Consider the following 18,428-nt stretch of genomic DNA (forward strand, 5'->3'; position numbering starts at 1 on the left):
AAGCGCCTAGAACCGCACGGCCACAACGGCCGTCCATTAGAGTAGAAGTGTACGTTTTACGTCTAAGGGTGTTGCATTTCTGTGATTTGCTTCGTTGACCTACGCTTTGCTGAATAATACAGGCTCTTCCACCGTTGTGAAGGTTTTGTCACCGAAAAAACGGATACCGGAGTAAGAAAACGACAAATCATACGAGGGTCACTCCAAAAGAAATGACAGTATTTTTGTAAAAATACAATTTTCATTCCGCACGTGTGATAGTTTTACAGTGTGTAGATACATCCTTCCCGCTTGCTTTCAAACTTAGTTCAACCTGTTCCCGTGAGTGGCGCCGTCACAGCGTTGTCTTCAAGATGGCTGCTACACTTGACGTTCGTCAGAAGCAGCGTGCTGTCATAGAATTCCTGTGCTGTGAAAACGAGGCAGTGGGAAACATCCACAAGAGGTTGAAAAAGGTGTACGGAGATGCTGCTGTCGATCGCAGTACAGTTAGTCAGTGGGCAATCAAGTTACGTGATGACAGCGGGCACGGCAATATTGAGGATTGTCCTCGCAGCGTTAAGGCCTCGTACTGCACACACTACAGGCAATTTGCAGAGAGTTAACGAATTGGTGATTGCTGACAGACGCATCACAGTGGACGAATTGTCACGCTACATTGGGATACGGGAAGAAAGTGTTTCCAGAATACTGGAAGTGTTGGAGTTAAAAAAGGTTTGTGCCAGGTGGGTTCCCAGAATGCTGACAGTGGCTCACAAAGAAACAAGAAAAACGGTATGCAGCGAACTTTTGGAACAGTACGAGAATGGTGGAGATGAATTTCTTGGACGAATTGTGACAGGTGATGAGACATGGCTCCATCATTTTTCAGCAGAGACGAAGAGGCAATCAATGGAGTGGCATCATGCAAATTCACGCAAGAAAAAAAATTCATAACCACACCTTCTGCTGGAAAAGTTATGGCTACGGTGTTTTTCGATTACGAAGGACTCTTGCTTGTGGACATCGTGCCAAGTGGAACCAGCATAAATTCTGATGCATATGTGACGACACTGAAGAAACTTCAAGCTCGACTGAGTCGTGTTCGGCCACATCGGCAAAAGCAGGATGTTTTGCTGTTGCACGACAATGCACGGCCACATGTCAGTCAAAAAACCACGGAATCGATCACAAAACTCGGATGGACAACACTGAAACACCCACCTTACAGTCCTCACCTGGCTCCATGTGACTATCATGTATTTGGGAAACTGAAAGACTCTCTTCGTGGATCAAGGTTTGAAGATGATGACTCCCTTGTGCACGCTGCCAAACAGTGGCTCCAACAGGTTGGTCCAGAATTTTACCGTGTGGGTATACAGGCGCTGGTTCCAAGATGGGGTAAGGCAGTTGAGAAGGATGGAAATTATCTGGAGAAATGAAAATATTGTTCCTAAGGGATGTTTCTAGACACTGTAAAACTTTCAAACATGTAGAATAAAAGATGGATTTAAAAAATAGTGTGCATTACTTTTGGAGTGACCCTCGCAATTGCATTATTACTCTGTGACGAGACACGCAACGCCACAGATTCCTTACACCAAAAAATCCCTGAACAACTCATGAAATTTTTTCACTGGACTTCGGGTTCACTCTAAATAATATGTGCGTACCATTTAAAATTTCCGTTTGTCATAGCAAAGTCACACCGAAGTAGGGCACTACATCTTCGCATAACAAAGGAGATTTCGAGGCGCTGGTGAACAAATTAAAGAAAAAAATTATCCCACGTATGACGAACGTCGGCAGCGGACCGAGGCAGTTAAGTTGATGTCAGAAAGAGTGCCTGTATTCTGCTGTTACTTAAACGAAACGAATAGCGTTCCCATGCTCTACAGATTCCACTGGCTTTCTAAAGTTAATTGCAACCAGGTACCTGTTTCAATGATCAATACATTACTATCAAATTAGCAGCTGATCAGATAAGAACAGATTACAGATCAGTACGCGAGATAGTGCAAACAAAACATGTCGGATTCATATCTTTTAATTTATTAAAGATACGAACAAAACAATCAAAAGTTCTAAGTTTCTTTTAATTTACGTCTATAGTCACAATCTTTTCTGTTTAACAGATTACCGGTTTCGGTCTTTAAGGACCATCATCAGATCTGCAGCAAAAATGGGAAAAATATAAATACACTCGCAAACTGTATACAGCTTAAGAACAATACATAGAGCATATTGAAAAGTAGTACTGACAAAATTTACATTTGTGCGCTTTAAATATGAAGAGGCATACCTGTTTCATAAAAACAAAGTCCTAATGTACTGCAGCCATAGTGGCATCGTCAAATGTTAAATGCGGAATCAGCACCAGCATCTTCAAATACGTATAAATAACATCACATGCACGAGTATTGGCACTAGAGGACATGTCAACCACTGTTTCTTAACTCTCCCTCTTTTTAATAATCCTACTTTTGTCGTGTTCTTCTTTTTATTGCTTTTTATTACTGTAATGCCTTTTATACGTTATAAGCTTATTACAGACTTCAACTTTTATATTCCCCTTTATTTTCGCTGTTTCAATTAATTATTGAAAACTAGTGTATGCCGACATTAGCGACATGTGGTCAACTTCTACACAAACATCTTGTGGCTACTGTACGGCAGCTTGTTTAAACAGTAGTTTTACTGACAGCATGACTCGTGCATGTGATGTATTCTATATGTATTTGACGATGCTGGTGCTGATTCCGTATTTAACATTTGACGATGTCACTATGGCTGCAGTACATTAGGACTTTGTTTTTATGAAACAGGTATGCCTCTTCATATTTAAAGCGCACAAATGTAAATTTTGGTAGTACTACTTTTCAATATGCTCTATGTATTGTTCTTAAGCTGTATACAGTTTGCGAGTGTATTTATATTTTTCCCATTTTCGCTGCAGATCTGATGATGGTCATTAAAGACCGAAACCGGTAATCTGTTAAACAGAAAAGATTGTGACCATAGACGTAAATTAAACTTATTACATATACGGGTCACTGTGTTTTTTCGCGACGATGTCACAGCTTGGGAATCAAAAGTTCGTTCCAGAATGAGATTTTCACTCTGCAGCGGAGTGTGCGCTGATATGAAACTTCCTGGCAGATTAAAACTGTGTGCCCGACCGAGACTCGAACTCGGGACCTTTGCCTTTCGCGGGCAAGTGCTCTACCAACTGAGCTACCGAAGCACGACTCAGGCCCGGTCTCACAGCTATACTTCTGCCAGTATCTCGTCTCCTACCTTCCAAACTTTACAGAAGCTCCTCTGCGAACCTTGCAGACCTAGCACTCCTGAAAGAAAGGATATTGCGGAGACATGGCTTAGCCACAGCCTGGGGGATGTTTCCAGAACAGCTTCTGTAAAGTTTGGAAGGTAGGAGACGAGATACTGGCAGAAGTATAGCTGTGAGACCGGGCGTGAGTCGTGCTTCGGTAGCTCAGTTGGTAGAGCACTTGCCCGCGGAAGGCAAAGGTCCCGAGTTCGAGTCTCGGTCGGGCACACAGTTTTAATCTGCCAGGAAGTTTCATATCAGCGCACACTCCACTGCAGAGTGAAATTCTCATTGTGGAAACATCCCCCAGGCTGTGGCTAAGCCATGTCTCCGCAATATCCTTTCTTTCAGGAGTGCTAGTTCTGCAAGGTTCGCAGAGGAGCTTCTGTAAAGTTTGGAAGGTAGGAGACGAGATACTGGCAGAAGTATAGCTGTGAGACCGGGCGTGAGTCGTGCTTCGGTAGCTCAGTTGGTAGAGCACTTGCCCGCGGAAGGCAAAGGTCCCGAGTTCGAGTCTCGGTCGGGCACACAGTTTTAATCTGCCAGGAAGTTTCGAAAGTTCGTTGCTTGAAGAGCCCAGTGTCTCAGGGTATGTGACACACAACACAGCAAGTCATCTCTGGCATCCTGGCATAAAGACTATAGAAGGGTCGTGCGGATCACTTCGCTGTACATTCGTGCACTAAACATTCCACACTTTCGTTACGCTGGAATCATTGGCTTTCTCTGCTACAATCATATTAATCAGGCGCCATCCACCGTCGAATCAACGATTGTCCACAGGGCAATGTACAAACACACAAACCAACACCGCTTTGAAGGCCCAAGACTACCGACCGGTCGCCGTGTCATCCTTAGCTGTTAGGCTTCACCGGATGTGGATACGAGGGGCACGTGGTTAGTTTTCGTGAGCGGTGCCGCTACTTCTGAATCAAGTAGCTGCTCAGTTTGCCCTCACAAGGGTTGAGTGCACCCCGCTTGCCAACAGCACTTGGCAAACCCGGACGGTGACCCATCCACGTTCTAGCCAAGCCCGACAGCGCTTAACTTCTGTGATCTGACGGGAACCGGTGTTACCGCTGTGAGAAGGCCGTTGGCTGCACAATAATGTAGAGGGGAGTAATGATGCACGAAAACTGAGGATCTGTTAGATGACGATCACTTTAACTTTAGGAAATACGCTACCATACAGGCAGTTACGACGCGTGTAATAATGGGAGAAATACTTAAGAAAAATCAAGACACCGTCAAAAGATACGTAGCCCAAACTAAGGTTTGATAATATAAAATAGTGGAGATGTTCGAAATTCTCAGAAAAAATATGTGTAAACTTTAGGGAAAGACAGGTCATATATGGTACATACAGGAAGCAGTAGGAATGGAAGACCAAGTGTGTACGCTGATTAAAAAGGCTGGGAGTCAGGTAGCCTGTCTTCCGTAGGGGAGACACGGCCGGAAGGGTCAGCCTGACGTTTGGAGCAAATTCTTGAGGACTCAATAATCAACAATATTTTTAGAGAAATTAGGAAAAGTTTGTGCAAACATTTTTATACAATTTTCAAATGAAGATAACACGAAATAATATATCTCGCTTGTCATATTAAGAAAGTAAGAAAAGTGTCTACGTCCGTTCCGCTCCGGAAATTTATGTCTGGCCACCAACCATCAAATCGTATTACGAGGCGTCTTTTTTAAGTAAGTACCGTTTTGAAATTAAAAGAAGACGGGCTAAGATATCTCAATAATTTTATTTTTACATGAAAGCCTGTACCTTAATCTCCGCACTGACGCCATTACTGTGTGATTCTTCCTTGTTTACGTTGTGTACTGAGTGTTTAAGATGCATCCGATAAGTCCCGCCGACTGTGAAGTACGGGCTGTTATAAGATTTCCTAATGCTAAAGGCCGAAAAGCGATCGATATTCATCGTGAGATCTGTGCAGTTTACGGAGAAAACATTATGAGTGATGGAATAGTACGAGGTGCATTCAAGTTCTAAGGCCTCCGACTTTTTTTTTCTAATTAACTACTCATCCGAAATCGATGAAACTGGCGTTACTTCTCGACGTAATCGCCCTGCAGACGTACACATTTTTCACAACGCTGACGCCATGATTCCATGGCAGCGGCGAAGGCTTCTTTACGAGTCTGTTTTGACCACTGGAAAATCGCTGAGGCAATAGCAGCACGGCTGGTGAATGTGTGGCCACGGAGAGTGTCTTTCATTGTTGGAAAAAGCCAAAAGTCACTAGGAGCCAGGTCAGGTGAGTAGGGAGCATGGGGAATCACTTCAAAGTTGTTATCACGAAGAAACTGTTGCGTAACGTTAGCTCGATGTGCGGGTGCGTCGTCTTGGTGAAACAGCACACGCGCAGCCCTTCCCGGACGTTTTTGTTGCAGTGCAGGAAGGAATTTGTTCTTCAAAACATTTTCGTGGGATGCACCTGTTACCGTAGTGCCCTTTGGAACGCAATGGGTAAGGATTACGCCCTCGCTGTCCCAGAACATGGACACCATCATTTTTTCAGTACTGGCGGTTACCCGAAATTTTTTTGGTGGCGGTGAATCTGTGTGCTTCCATTGTGCTGACAGGCGCTTTGTTTCTGGATTGAAAAATGGCATGCACGTCTCATCCACTGTCACAGCTGACGAAAAGAAAGTCCCATTCATGCTGTCTTTGCGCGGCAACATTGCTTGGCAACATGCCACACGGGCAGCCGTGTGGTCGTCCGTCAGCATTTGTGGCACCCACCTGGATGACACTTTTCGCATTTTCAGGTCGTCATGCAGGATTGTGTGCACAGAACCCACAGAAATGCCAACTCTGGAGGCGATCTGTTCAACAGTCATTCGGCGATCCCCCAAAACAATTCTCTCCACTCTCTCGATCATGTCGTCAGACCGGCTTGTGCGAGCCCGAGGTGGTTTCGGTTTGTTGTCACACGATGTTCAGCCTTCATTAAACTGTCGCACCCACAGACGCACTTTCGACACATCCATAACTCCATCACCACATGTCTCCTTCAACTGTCGATGAATTTCAATTGGTTTCACACCACGCAAATTCAGAAAACGAATGATTGCACGCTGTTCAAGTAAGGACAACGTCGCCATTTTAAGTATTTAAAACAGTTCTCATTCTCGCCACTGGCGGTAAAATTCCACCTGCCGTACGGTGCTGCCATCTCTGGCATGTATTGACAATGAACGCGGCCTCATTTGAAAACAATGCACATGTTTCTATCACTTTCCAGTCCGGAGAAAAAAATCGGAGGCCTTAGAACTTGAATGCACCTCGTAAGAAAGTGGGTGAGAGCATTTAAAGATTGCCTCACAAATGTGCATGACGAACAACGGAGTGGGCGTCCTTCGGTCGTTAATGGGAGTTTGGTGCACGAAGTGGACAATAAGATGAGAGAAAACAGACGTTTTGCGATTTCCTCCTTGCGGGATGACCTTCCTAATGTTTCTCGTAGTGTTTTGTATGGCATTGTGACCGAGCACTTGAATTACCGAAAATTGTGCGCACGTTGGGTACCGAAAATGTTGACGGATGTGCACAAAACCAAACATTTAGACAGAACATTGAGTGTCCTTGAGCGGCACCACAACGGCGATGATGATTTCTTAAGCCAAATTGTTACGGGCGATGAAACTTGGGTGGCCTACGTCACGCCAGAATCAAAGCAACAGTCCATGGAATGGCGACTTTCAGATTCACCCAGAAAAGTGAAGTTTAAGCAAACAATTTCTGCCCGGAAAATCATGTGCTCTGGTTTGGTACACAAAAGAAGTATTGCTTGTGGAATTTCTGCCTCGTAATGAGACAATCAATGCAGCAGCTTACTGTAAGACATTGCACAATCTGCGCCGTTCAATTCAGAACAAAAGACGTGGCAAGTTGAGCAAGGGCATCGTTTTGCTGCAAGACAATGCCTGTCCATATGTGGCGAATCAGACCAAAGATCTCATCACATCTTTTCGATGGGAAACTCTAGATCATCCTCCGTACAGCCCCGATCTTGCGCCCAGTGACTACCATCTGTTCCTGCACTTGAAGAAACACCTGGCCGGTCAGCGTCTTCAAGACGATGACGAAGTAAAAACAGTGGTGATGCAGTGGTTAACAAGTCAGGCGGCAGACTTCTATGACGAGCGTATTCAAAAACTGGTACAACGTTATGACAATTGCCTCAGTATTGACGGAAATTTTGTAGAAAAGTAGTTTAAGGTACAGGCTTTCATGTAAAAATAAAATTATTGGGATATCTTAGCACGTCTTTTTTTAATTTCAAAACGGTACTTACTTAAAAAAGACGCCTCGTAAGTGCAGAGGAAACCCCAGTGCATAAGATCCCCTCGTAAGAAACAAGCAGTACATCTGAAGAACCTGATACTGCCTTACCGGTACTTGTGTAAACTTTCTGGTGGGTTCACTGCCGGTCGGGTCCTCACTAGTCTGATAGTTTTCGTAGTGGTTGTGAAAAACAGTCGAGGAAGGATCAGTTTTAGTGGCCCGTCAACAACGAGGGTCGTTAGAGACGCAGATCAAGCTCCTACTGGGTACGGAAGTCAGATGTGTCACTTCCCAAATAAATCATCCCGACGTACGCCTTGGTAGCTGCGCGGTCATAACAGCGGAGTGCTAAGTTAAGGGGTCCGGGTTCGGTTCCCGGACAGTTGACATTTACTGTTGACTGGGTGAGACTACGACCTAGGGATCACGGACTTACTCCAAACTTTGTACATCTTTAGTAGGCTATTAAAACAATATAATGTGCCCGTAGTAACGTGCACTACCCTGGAATTTCCGAAATGGCTCAAATGGTTCCAATGACTCTGAGCACTATGGGACTTAACATCTGAGGTCATCAGTCCCCTAGAACTTAGAACTACTTAAAGCTAACTAATCTGAGGACATCACACACACCCATGCCAGAGACAGGATTCGAACCTGCGACCGTAGCAGCAGCGCGGTTTCATACTGAGACGCCTAGAACCGCTCGGCCATAGCGGCCGGCTAATTATTGTGAATGAGGTCATTCGCATCATTATTTTACCGAGGTTTGACCTGGGCTTTCCAAGCCTGTCCCTCGACGTTGAAAATTTAATAACAAAGTAGTCACCAGCGTTGTTTAGAACCCGTTGCCAGCGATGTGGAAGGCTAGTATACCGTTAGCAGAGCCTGTTGTGTTGATGGTGTGAATGGAGCGGTCTACCGCCTGTCGAATCTCTGGAACAGTACTGAAGCGAATGCAGCGAAGTGGTTCCTTCATCTTCGGAATCAAATCAAAGTCACAAGGACTTAAGTCCCGGAAGTACGGTGGATGGTACAGTTCTTCCCAGTCCTATCTACCGAACAGAGCAGCCACAGCTTTCGCTGTATGCGCCCGCGCATTGTCGTACAAAATGATGGGTGCGTTGTGCAGAAAGTCTCGCCGCTTCTTTCGCAAAGCTGGTCCCAGGTGATGCACCATAAACGAACAGTAATACTGTGCACGGATGGTGTGCCGTGGAGAAACGTAACGCAACGCGTTAAGCCGTCTGCACACGGACCGTGCTGTCGAACGTTAACGTTGAACGTGCTGCTGAACGCTCAGGAACGATGTGACTTGTGCATACGGTACGTGGGCCCCAACGTGGTATACGCGATCGCAACGCACTCCAGTGGCAGTTGTTTATAGTAGTTCGTAAATCACACTATTTACTCAACTGGCGTGCGTAAAATTCCCACGTTAGCTCTATTAAAACGCACATTTTCTCCATCGTCCACGGAAAGGAAAGTACCATCTCCAATCAATAAGGACACAGGCTTATAACAGTTCCATTACAAACAGCGAGGTACAAGTTGGAATACTTCTCCGCATATTATAAACATTATTTCATCATTCCCACATTTTAGTAAAACTCCAGGGTCAGGCTTACTTGATCACTGTTCCTACTCAGCAGCAGAATCCTTGCAACATGTGAATTACGAAGCGTAAAAGAAAAAGGAAGAAAATAACTTTATACAAGTAGCGCAAGCTGTCCTGTAGATTAAGCCAATCCAACAAAGTCACCCCTCAAAACAAGGTGAACTTATATTTAAATAACATCAAATATTATAGCGTATACTTATATTAAACTAATAATAAAGTATCAGAACCTAATAATGCGAATGTTAGGAAAAAAATTTTTTGTAGTGTTAAGACGCGAACCACCGCCCCAACAAAAACAGCTTCTTAGAGAGAGACGCTAACCATTACGCTAAACCCCTAGGACCCTTCGCGTACTTAATCCTATTGTATTACGGCTTGCTACAACCGTTAATCGTAGATAATTATGTTACTAATTGAAATTTAATTATAACAAATTGTACCAAGAACAATACGTTTTTGGTGGATCTTCAGTGAGTCGCTGCCTTCAAATAGCCTACTCTCATAATACGCAGGTTACAATAATTCTTTTGCCACGAATATGGTTTTCCTCACAATTTTATTGGAACGAATTACACAACTAACAACGGGTTTTTCAGTGATTCTCAATTTGCTGGTGCTCAGAAACGGCATATATACATATAGGTTTGAAATGAACGCCAATATGGCGCCTCACAACTCTGTACTGATGGGAGACGGCATGCGTGTGACGTAGGTGGCGCTGTGCCATCTCATTGGTCAACGCTCAGACGCACGCTCAGAATATCTGACATGCCAGATATTGCTCTGCACGTTCGGAAAGACTCCCGAACGTGCTGTTCCACGCTATGACGTCAGAAACTCGGCACGCACAACGCTCAACGTTCGGGTGCACGGTCCGTGTGCCGACGGCTTTAGGATAAGACCATCACAGTCGTACACGAGAATCACCGTAACTTTCACTATACTGGGGCTCTGACGCACTTTCGACTTTCGCGGCGACCCATAATGACGCCATTCGTTGGATTGGCGTTTCAGTTTTGGCTCGTAACATGCGGCCTATGCCACGGCGTAAGAAAGCCTCTTCTTCGCGCTCATAGCGCTCCAAGTGCGTCCGAGCAGCGTCGTAACGCATCCATTTCTGCCTTTCCATCGTGATGCAATTTTTCGCATGCCTCCTGCATGGTGCGAAGCACAGTCGTATGCGCTAATCTGGTTTCGTGGGCGAGATCACGAATCGTATGGCGTCGATCACTGCCCACTAACGCGGCAACAGTATGCATTTCTTTTTCAGAGACGCTGGGACGACCTCCCTGTTGCATTTCTGCTACAGTTTGCCCACCTTCGTTGAAGGCCTTTACCCAAAGTGCCACTGTCCTGTACGGCAATGCCGATGCCGCGCACTCCTCTTGAAGACCTTGACGACACTGTCGTGCTGTACGACGCCTGGCACATCCAGTCTTGATCCAACTCCGTTGTTCCTATTTCGAAAACACAGTGACACTGTTACAGTAGACGGCTCGTTCACTAGTGACTGCGTTTTCCTCGACTGTGCGCACGCCGGGGTCGTGGACCGTGCGAGTCGATTTGCTTGGAGGTGAGTTAGGTATGTCAACAACGTGTGCCATCAGCGACAATAGTAGATTCCATTGCATAATGTCTCCACAGCAGTGTTGCCACTATTTAAATTCCAACCTACGTATTTCCTGTCAAATGACGTATAAATAAAGTAATGTGACCAATCATGAAAGAACTGTAGATAAAAAAATAAATGTTAGCGGGATTCGAACTGTCGCTTCGTTCACTGCCTTATTGCTCTGCATCAACGCTAACCAGCTGACCTCAACGAACTCCAGAATCCAGCACCTACGCACCGATACATCAGTTACATACACTACTGGCCATTAAAATTGCTACACCAAGAAGAAATGCAGATGATAAACGGGTATTCATTGGACAAATATATTATACTAGAACTGACATGTGATTACATTTTCACCCAATTTGGGTGCTTAGATCCTGAGAAATCAGTACCCAGAACAACCACCTCTGGCCGTAATAACGTCCTTGATACGCCTGGGCATTGAGTCAAACAGAGCTCGGATGGCGTGTACAGGTACAGCTACTCATGCAGCTTCAACACGATACCACAGTTCATCAAGAGTAGTGGCTGGCATATTGTGACGAGCCAGATGCTCGGCCACCATTGACCAGACGTTTTCAGTTGGTGAGATATCTGGAGAATGTGCTGGCCAGGGCAGCATTCGAACATTTTCTGTAACCAGAGAGGCCCGTACAGGACCTGCAACATGCGGTCGTTCATTATTCTGCTGAAATGTAGGGTTTCGCAGGGATCGAATGAAGGGTAGAGCCAAGGGTCGTAACACATCTGAAATGTAACGTCCACTGTTCAAAGTGCCGTCAGTGCGAACAAGAGGTGACCGAGACGTGTAACCAATGGCACCCCATACCATCACGCCGGGTGATACGCCAGTATGGCGATGACGAATATACGCTTCCAACGTGCGTTCACCGCGACGTCGCCAAACACGGATGCGACCATCATGATGCTGTAAACAGAACCTGGATTCATCCGAAAAAATTACTTTTTGCCATTCGTGCACCCAAGTTCGTCGTTGAGTACACCATCGCAGGCGCCGCAATCGTCCATGCTGCTGCAAACACTGTCGAACTGTTCGTGCAGATGGTTGTTGTCTCCCCATCTGTTGACTCAGGGACCGAGACGTGGCTGCACGAGCCGTTACAGCCATGCGGATAAAATGCCTGTCATCTCTACTGCTAGTGATACGAGGCCGTTGGGGGGATCCAGCACGGCGTTCCGTATTACCCTCCTGAACCCACCGATTCCATATTCTGCTAACAGCCATGGGATATCGACCAACGCGAGCAACAATGTCGCGATACGGTAAAACCGAATCGCGATAGGCTACAATCTGACCTTTATCAAGGTCGGAAATGTGATGGTACGCAATTCTCTTCCTTACACGAGGCATCACGACGACGTTTCACCAGGCAACGCCAGTCAACTGCTGTTTGTGTACGAAAAATCGGTTGGAAACTTTCCTCATGTCAGCACGTTGTAGTTGTCGCCACCGGCGCCAATCTTGTGTGAATGCTCTGAAAAGCTAACCATTTGCATATCACAGCATCTTCTTCCCGTCGGTTAAATTTCGCGTCTGTAGCACGTCATCTTCGTGGTGTAGCAATTTTAATGGCCAGTAGTGTAGTAGACACGTAAAACATCTCTTGCGATCCTCTCCGAATTGCCAGAGTAACGCACCTTACTGCTTGCACATTATGTTGTTTTAATGGTCTACTAAAGGTGTACAAAATTTGAAGTAAACCCGTGATCCCCTCCCCTTTTTAGATGGCTGAATAAATAAGTCGGTGAAAAAAATACCATGCCGACATTCACCTTAACCTGTTAAGAGAAGTCTTAGGAAACCAAATCCTGTTCTCGTGGCATTAGGATTTGAACCGCTGTCTTCCTGAATACGCCTCCTCTGTATCTCCATTGCGACACGCCAGCCGGTCCGTGGTGTTTACATGAGCATAATCGACCATCCAGATCAGTAACAGCGCGATTCTCCGATTTGGTGACAACTGCATACGGCACAGACACATTCACTTCACTATTTGAGCTATAGCTGTGGGCTGGCGAAATGTGGCAAACATCAAAGAACAGAATGGACATACGTTTCGTCATATGTGAAAGGATTAATCTTCTCGTAACCCCACGAGACGAGAAACTTTGTCTTCTTGGTAACTTCTACAGAAATTGTTCTGGAAGAGCAGCTTGCTGCAGACGAGACAGTTTTCTCTACGTGGCCTACTATTCTCGTTGCAGCTGTGGTCAAGACTGCGGAGATAAGGCGGACATGTCAGCAGTGCTACCGCTGTGGTTTGGAGGACTTCATAAGCCACACGTCGGCTTAAGATATCCCAGCCCTATCAAGAAATCGTTAATAAAATTCGACCTCCCGTAAGATAAATAACATCTTTTAGATAATGAACTGTTACGGCACATCGTCGTCAGTACAGTAGACCAGACCAATAGCATTTTGTCTGCTATCGCTTCTGGAGACAAGAAGGAAACCGATTTAGAGGAGATTTGCCAAGTGTCACACTGAAAAATCAATCTTGCGGGGAAGACCCAGGTACTATGTACACTGATAGCAGAGATCACCCACTTATAGATTAGATGCTGATGTGTCTGTCAAGGTAGTGTAAAGACGCACATTTATGTCCTGACAGCGTGCACTTTGGACATTACTTCTTCCGTTGTGGGGAGAAATTAGCCTATCTCGAATATTTTCGGGAGCAGCGCAAGGGAATCTCACGGGGTCGTTACCGCACACAATACACGGGTGCTTCAGAGGGAGCAGGAAAGTAGTACATACTAATTCGAATGAAAACTTAAACGTATCCCACTTCCGTAGCTCAGCTGTTAGTGTTGTGACCTTGGATGTGGAAGAACCCGGATTCGATTCCGGATACCTGCACGGATTTTTGCTGAGATAGGGACATCTGGAACGAGCTCCACCAGCAATTTTCACTATATACAGGGTGGTCTATTGACAGTGACCGGGCCAAATATCTCACGAAATAAGCATCAAACGAAAAAACTACAAAGAACGACACTCGTGAAGCTTGAAGACAGAAACCAGATGGCGCTATGGTTGGCCCGATAGATGGCGGTGCCATAGGTCAAACGGATATCAACTGCGTTTTTTTTTAAACAGGAATCCCACTTTTTATTACATATGCGTGTAGTACGTAAAGAAATATGAATGTTTTAGTTGGACCACTTTTTTCGCTTTGTGACAGACGGCGCTGTAATAGTCACAAGCGTATAAGTACGTGGCATCACGTAACATTCCGCCATTGCGGACGGTATTTGCTTCGTGATACATTACCCGTGTTAAAATGGACCGTTTACCAAATGCGGAAAAGGTCGATATTGTGTTGATGTATGGCTATTGTGATCAAAATGCCCAAAGGGCGTGTGCTATGTATGCTGCTCGGTATCCAGGACGACATCATCCAAGTGTCCGGACCGTTCGCCGGATAGTTACGTTATTTAAGGAAACAGGAAGTGTTCAGCCACATGTGAAACGTCAACCACGACCTGCAACAAATTATGATGACCAAGTAGGTGTTTTAGCTGCTGTCGCGGCTAATCCGCACATCAGTAGCAGACATATTGCGCGACAATCGGGAATCTCAAAAACGTCGGAGTTGAGAATGCTACATCAATATCGATTGCACCCGTCCCATATTTCTATGCACAAGGAATTGCGTGGCGACGACTTTGAACGTCGTGTACAGTTCTGCCACTGGGAACAAGAGAAATTACGGGACGAAGACAGATCGGTTGCACGCGTTCTATTTAGCGACGAAGCGTCACCAACAGCGGTAATGTAAACCGGCATAATATGCACTACTGGGCAACGGAAAATCCACGATGGCTGCGCCAAGTGGAACATCAGCGACCGTGGCGGCTTAATGTATGGTGCGGCATTATGGGAGGAAGGATAATTGGCCCCCATTTTATCGATGGCAATCTGATTGGTGCAATGTATGCTGATTTCCTACGTAATGTTCTACCGATGTTACTGCAAGATGTTTCACTGCATGACAGAATGGCGATGTACTTCCAACATGATGTATGTCCGCCACATAGCTCGCGTGCGGTTGAAGCGGTACTGAATAGCATATTTCATGACAGGTGAATTGGTCGTCGAAGCACCATACCGTGGCCCGCACGTTCAACGGATCTGACGTCCCCGGATTTCTTTCTGTGGGGAAAGTTGAAGGATATTTGCTATCGTGATCCACCGACAACGCCTGACAACATGCGTCAGCGGATTGTCAATGCATGTGCGAACATTACGGAAGGCGAACTACTCGCTGTTGAGAGGAATGTCGTTACACGTATTGCCAAATGCATTGAGGTTGACGGACATCATTTTGAGCATTTATTGCATCAATGTGGTATTTACAGGTAATCACGCTGTAACGGCATGCGTTGTCAGAAATGATAAGTTCACAAAGGTACATGTATCACATTGGAACAACCTAAATAAAATGTTCAAACGTACCTGCGTACTGTATTTTAAATTAAAACACCTACCTGTTACCAACTGTTCGTCTAAAATTATGAGCCATATGTTTGTGACTATTACAGTGCCATCTATCACAAAGCGAAAAAAGTGGTCCAACTAAAACATTCATATATCTTTACGTACTACACGAATATTTAATAAAACACCGGGGGTTCCTATTTAAAAAAACGCAGTTGATATCCGTTTGACCTATGGCAGCGCCATCTGGCGGGCCAACCATAGCGCCATCTGGTTCCCCCTTCAAGCTAGACAAGTTTCATTCTTTGTAGTTTTTTCGTTTGACGCTTGTTTCCTGAGATATTTGGACCGGTCACGATCAATGGACCACCCTGTATATGGTACACGCAGGGCTCGGTCACAAATGAAAGTGACAGTGCTGGGAACTGCGGAAGACCAAGCGCTTAGGAAATAACAGTATTTATGGTGCCGGTCGGGGGAGGCATCAACATTTATGGTGCCTGTCTACATCTACATCTACATACATACTCCGCAAGCAGCATTACGGACCGTGGTGGAGGGTAGCCGTAGCATTACTGGTCATGTCCTTTAGTCCTCCACCCGCAAAGAGATCGAGGGAAAAACGACAGTCTATATGCCTCTGTACGAGCCCTGACTTCTCGTATCTTACCTTCGAGGTTTTTATTTGAATTTTTTTGGTAGGAAGTGTAGTGAGTCCTAGCGACATGTGACGAGCCGAACCAAAGTGCTTGAGTTCACGTTGAAGTTGACACACTGTGAGAAAATTCGCGAAATTAGTCGGTTATGCAGTTTAAGTTATATGTATTATGAATGTGTAAATTCATGCAGTTGTATCGATGTAATCTTCGAATTATGGATTTGGTCCCCAATTGGCCAAAATAAGCGAATATGCAAACAACACACGTTTGCATGGAAATATGGGCTATAGTAATAAGTTAGAGTTTCTCTGCATAGATTCTCAGACCCCCTGTTCTGGTCCTCTATTGCGAGAGACTGACTTGTGTTTCTGCATCTGCTAGAGTTTTAAGACAGAGCGTCGAAATCATCTGCATATGGCAGGCACTTCACCTCAGTACGCTGTTTCCTTCTTCCCAGTTTTACTGCTGATCCTTGGTGTTATTTTAATGTTAAATTAAAATTCTTACTAGTTTTTTCTAATCCACGATTGAAAGGGACTGTAGGTATGCCATCTTACACCCGTGTTTAATTTTTAAAATACTTAAATTTCGCGAACGAACTTTATTTTTGACACTGTGTCTGTAAGAATTTCACGGATTAGATTCGCGAAATTTAATTTTAACACTAAATTCTCTTTTTTCTCTCTAGACATTCCCTGTCAACAGAGTCAAATTATTTCGTGAAATCGACAAATGGTTCAGCTATGTCTTTATAGAGGTCAGCACTCTTTGACGGCTGATAGATTTCTAGTTAAATAGCTCTTCTCAGCGGCGTCCGCATTTTCTGGAGCGCACTTCTTAATACTCGCTTAGCTGTCGGCCGAGAGTATTTTTAGTATAATGTTTGAAAGTACTTGGTAGGCAAGTTCTTTATGGCGTATTTGTTTTTCTTTCAGGTATTCTCGTTTTTGTAATTTCCCCTAATTTTGTAACAATACAGGATATTTTCGTATTTTGTTGTGTTGTGTGGGCTTATCCGAGTGCTTGCCACATCTCCCCGTTAAGCGTCATCGAGGTTGTTTTTGTAGCGTCTATGGCTCTTTCCACCGCCGACCTAATGGGACAGAGACGCTACCCCACCTGCGACACCTCACACCAGGCATAGTGGTGGTGTGGCGTCACAGTACTAGCGTTTAGAACACGCAGAAACTAGTCAGACACATTCATCCAATGCATCCAATATTTACACTTGGGTATGTACGAGGTGTTCAAAAAGTCTCTCCGCAGTGCCGTGTGATTGTTAGCCTCGCGTGCCGTATGATTGTTCGCCTGCCTGGGCTACTTCGCCTTCAAGTGGACTCTCCCAACATCCCACTGTTTCGTTATCTCAGCCAGCGTCAATAGTATCGTTGGTGTGTGTCGTTACGTGTTGACGTGAACGTTTAAGTTTAGTTCTTTTGTTCGTTTCTTTCATTTTTGTCTCTGTTAAAATGCTAACCATTGAAGAACGTGTGTTTTTAGGCAAACAAGTGTTCAAAGCTGGCGGTAAATACACAGTTTCAGCTCGTCAAACATTTAATTCAGTTTTCTCGGAGATAACGCTCCCACATCGCGATACTGTGCGAGACTTGATTAACAAATTTCGAAGTGCGGGTTCAGTGACAGATGCACCGAGAAGTGGTCGTCCTAGCGTTTTGTCTGAGGATAAACTACTCGATATTTCCCATAAAATTTCCACGAGTCCGAACAAGTTAGTAAGAAAACTCGCCCAGGAAATCGATGTTAGTATCGGAACGGCCCACACAGCTGAAAGGAAAAAATTAGAACTTTTTCCATACAAAGTGACAGTCGTGCAGGAACTGAAAAATACTGAACATGGCAAGAGACTGCCTTATTGTCAATGGTTCAAAAATTTCGTTCAATAAAACGGAAGGGATATTCTTAATGAAACGTTCTTCACTGACGAGGCGAGGTTTCATTTATCCGGGTACATGTTCAAAACGTTCAAATGTCTGTGAAATCTTATGGGACTTAACTGCTAAGGTCATCAGTCCCTAAGCTTACACTGGAACCTCCGCCGGGACCAGCTGTACAGTTCATGACTGCAGCCGGGTACATGAACTCACAAAATTCTCGTATGTGGAGTACTGCAAATCCACTGTGTATTCATGAGGAACCACTTCATTCTGTGAAAATAGGTGTTTGGACTGTAATTTGTAGACGTCGGTTGGACCCCAGACGACTGGAAAACCGTGGCCTCTATTTCAGTGGGTACGAGATGCTGGCAGGGTTCGAATGCGAAGTCTTTGACCCAAGTTGTCAATAAGGCTCTCTCTCCAAGCTGTTAGTTGGCCATGACGGTGTGGGCTGTGTTTACATGGAATGGACTGGGTCCTCTGCTCCAACTGATCCCATTATTGACTGGAACTGGTTATTTTCGGCTACTTGGAGAAGACCATTTGCAGCCGTTCGAGGACTGTAGGTT

The 18,428-nt window shown here is 45.0% G+C and overlaps 2 non-coding genes and 1 pseudogene across 2 annotated transcripts; 2 read left to right on the plus strand and 1 right to left on the minus strand.

Moving 5' to 3' along the window:
• The first annotated feature begins 3,460 nt into the window (after positions 1-3,460).
• On the plus strand, positions 3,461-3,535 carry Trnap-cgg (transfer RNA proline (anticodon CGG)). Its single transcript has one exon. It is a non-coding gene; the product is annotated as a tRNA-Pro (tRNA).
• Positions 3,536-3,760: 225 nt separating this feature from the next.
• Trnap-cgg (transfer RNA proline (anticodon CGG)) lies at positions 3,761-3,835 on the plus strand. The gene has a single exon. It is a non-coding gene; the product is annotated as a tRNA-Pro (tRNA).
• Positions 3,836-4,286: 451 nt separating this feature from the next.
• LOC126106976 (5S ribosomal RNA) lies at positions 4,287-4,405 on the minus strand (annotated as a pseudogene).
• Between the last annotated feature and the right edge of the window lie 14,023 nt (positions 4,406-18,428).

This window comes from Schistocerca cancellata, chromosome 10, assembly GCF_023864275.1.
Source record: "Schistocerca cancellata isolate TAMUIC-IGC-003103 chromosome 10, iqSchCanc2.1, whole genome shotgun sequence".
Taxonomy (NCBI): Eukaryota; Metazoa; Arthropoda; class Insecta; order Orthoptera; family Acrididae; genus Schistocerca; species Schistocerca cancellata.